The sequence below is a fragment of the Nicotiana tomentosiformis genome, chromosome 12 (assembly GCF_000390325.3).
Source record: "Nicotiana tomentosiformis chromosome 12, ASM39032v3, whole genome shotgun sequence".
Taxonomy (NCBI): domain Eukaryota; kingdom Viridiplantae; phylum Streptophyta; class Magnoliopsida; order Solanales; family Solanaceae; genus Nicotiana; species Nicotiana tomentosiformis.
The window spans coordinates 82246225-82249851 of NC_090823.1; positions in this window are offsets into that span (position 1 = coordinate 82246225).

Consider the following 3627-nt stretch of genomic DNA (forward strand, 5'->3'; position numbering starts at 1 on the left):
GTATATACTGATTAGTTTGTATGACTTTTGACTAGTTTCAAGTTGCTCGGCGTTGTTTTGAGGTGACTAGTGTGGTTTGTGAGACGAGTAGAGGGCTTGGAGGTAAGGTAAGTCTCTTGCCTAATCTTGTAAGAGGGAATTATCCCCGTGGGTGCTTAAATTGTTATTTGCTACTAGTTGCGGGTGCTACATACGCACGAGGTGACAAGATTCCGTATGTAGCTAAAATCATATTTATGTCCGGGTAGACTTAGGACTTTATCATGCAATATTTGTATTATTTAAGCTCTACTTGTTAGTCTAATTACTTAAATTTATAATTAAAATTTGATTAGGGATTATGTTAGTCTGAGCTTCATTACTTTGAGTTTTTGGCGGAATACTTGATTGTTGGTAAAAATCATGCGTTATTTATGTGCCCATCCTTGTGTTGTAATTGTTTGACCCGTAGTTCGAAAAGTTTCTCTATTCCTGTGGATCGGGTCGTACGCCCTGGTTGTGCTATAAAATAGCATTTTGGATCGGGTTGTATGACCTTGACAGTATATTTGAGATCTATCCATGGAAGTCGTACGACCTCGACAGTGTACACGATTATTAGATATCGGGTCGTACAACCTCGGCATAATTCGTGTGTAATATCAATAGGAATCAGAATATACATGATATTTCCTTCTTGACTTGAGATTTGATATTTACTTGATAGTTCTTATTTGTTTGAGATATTACATGATATTTGGGGATTTTATACTGCCATTATGTTGGGGATCGTGTTACTTACAGTCTTTCGTACTCCATTATTACTGTTGTGCTTCATGCCTATTTATAATTCATGTACTTTATTTATTGACCACTAGTAAGTGTCAATGTCGACCCATCGTCACTACTTCTTCGAGGTTAGACTAGATACTTATTGGGTGCGCATTGTTTTACGTACTCATGCTACACTTCTGAATTAATTGTGCAGGTAGTGAGATGGGTACATCTGGTGGCCATTCGGGCGCGCATACACGTTATTCAAAGACTTAGTGGTGAGTTGTTCTCCATGCTCCGATCTGCAGCATCTGGAGTCTCCTTCTTGTTATATTTTCATTTCAGACAGTAGCTATAGTGGTTCGTATATTCTACTAGATTGCTCATGCACTTGTGACAGCGAATTTTGAGAAGTTTCTAGTAAATGACTATGGTTGTACGTGATATTATCATCATTTTGTTTCATATTTTATTAACACTTTATATCTTTATGGTTTTCTGCAGTTAATAGATAATTAAATTGATGGTTCACCATTGGATTTCCTAACGGCGATGTTGGGCGCCATCACGGCCTAAGGCGGGAATTGAGTCGTGACAATAAGCACAGGACAACCTGGAGCTATGGCACGCAATGCAAATGTTGGAGTCGAATTTTAGAATGCAGATAATGCAAATGTTATTCCAAATACAGTCACAATTGTTCAGACTTTCACTATAAAGCAGTATTAACAGATTATCAAGATGCTAAGCAAGGAGAAGCAACCTGCAAATGGGGCCAGTATGGAAGGTTAATCACTCATTGAACAAAGCTGTTAGATTATTAATTTTTGTGCTTCTAATCATATGGCTTCATCCTTGAACCTTCTGTCAAGCTTTAATCCAGTGCATGAGCCTAAATCTACATCTGTGCATTTGCCTAATGGTAATAGCACTAAAATCACTCGCACTGGATCTTGTACCTTGTTCAACTCAGAAACTCTTTAATGTACTATATGTTCCTGAATTCCTATATAATCTATCCTTTATGTCTAAGTATACACAGGAATTAAATAGTCTAGTCTATTTTTATCATGATTTTTGTATCTTTCAGGACCTCTCCAGTGGCATGGTAAAGGAGATTGGTAGGCTCAAGAGTGATCTCTATATTTTCAATTTTTCAACACCTGCTATTGTTCCTCCTTCTAAATGCATGTCTACTTCAGTTCAAGCAAGCACAAATATATTGTGGCATTAAAGACTAGGCTAAGCCCTTGTGTCATTTTTACAGAAGATTCCTAAAATAAATAAATATTTGTCTAGTGTATCTACTTGTAACTATCATGGTTGTCCATTAGCCAAGTAAACTAGATTATCATTTTCTGTTAGTACTTCTAAGTCTACATGTTCATTTGAGATTGTACATATAGATGTTTGGGGCCCCTACAGAGTATGTACTTATAATGGTTTCAAATATTTTTTTTTTACTCTTGTTAATGACTATACCAAAATGATATTAACTTGCTTTTGAAATTGAAAAATGATATGTATGCTACCCTGAAAGATTTTCTTCACCTTGTGGAAAATCATTTTTCTACCACTGTTAAATCCTTCAGATCAGACAATAGATATGAATTTTTAACACCCTTTGTTTTAACCTTTTCAAACTCCAAAAGCAGGTGTTTTAATTTCATACTCCACAATAAAATAGAGTTATAAAGAGAAAGCACAGGTACCTCCTTGAACTAGAAAGAGCCCTAAGATTTCAAGCCAACGTACCACTAAAATTTTAGGGTGATTGTATCCTTGCAGCAACCTGTTAACAGATTACCCAGCTTTACTTTACATGGAAAGTCTCCTTATGAGATGTTCCATTGCAAGCCACCTTCTTTTGACCACATGAGAATTATGGGATGTCTCTGCTATGATTTCCATGATAAGTTCACCCCTAAATCTGTTTGTACTATTTTCATGGGATATGCACCTACACAGAAGGGATACAGGATGTCTGACATTGTTGCTAATAAGTTTATAGTTGGCAGGGATGTTGTGTTCAAAGAAGGGATATTTTCTTTAAGTATCCTAAACACAGATTTGTTGTTATTTTTTACTATAATCTTACTCAGTCTGCCTCAGACTTGTTCCCTACCACTGAGATAGTAATTGATACTACTATACCTGAGCCACCTAGTATGTCTGATTCTTCTCATGAATCAACAGAGCTTACTGCTTCTTCTTCTGACTCGCCAGAACTTCCTTCCACTTTCCCTGACTCTATTCTTCCTGATTCTTTTTCTTCCTTTTTACCTAGTCATGTTGTCTTACCCTCTTCTTCTCCTAATATTACACAGATACTGTAGCTATCTAGTCCATAAATTCTGTACAACTTAAAGAGTTTGGCAGGGTTACCAAGTGTTCTATTTGGTTAACTGATTATGTCCACCCACATTTACCTTCTACCTCTTATTCCTCTCCTTATCTCATACACTAGTTTGTCTTTTATTCTCGTCTTTCTTTATATTTTTGGTCCTTTTTGGCTTCTTTTTCTTTAAATACTGAACCAACTTCTTATTCCCAAACTATCAAAGATGACAGATGGGTCAAGACAACGAAGCTTGAGATTAAAGCCCTAGAACAAAACTCCACTTGTGATATGGTTGATTTGCCTCCTGGCAAGGTGCCTGTAGGGTGTAGGGTGCAAATGGATGTACAAAATTAAATACAATGTTGATGATACAGTTAAAAGACTCAAAACTAGATTAGTTGCAAAGGGCTACACTCAACAAGAGGGCATAGATTTATCCATGACACTCTTTATCCTGTAGGTAAGATGACTATTGTGAGAACTGTTATAACCATTGCTGCTCTTAGACACTGGCTTATTTACCAAATAGATGT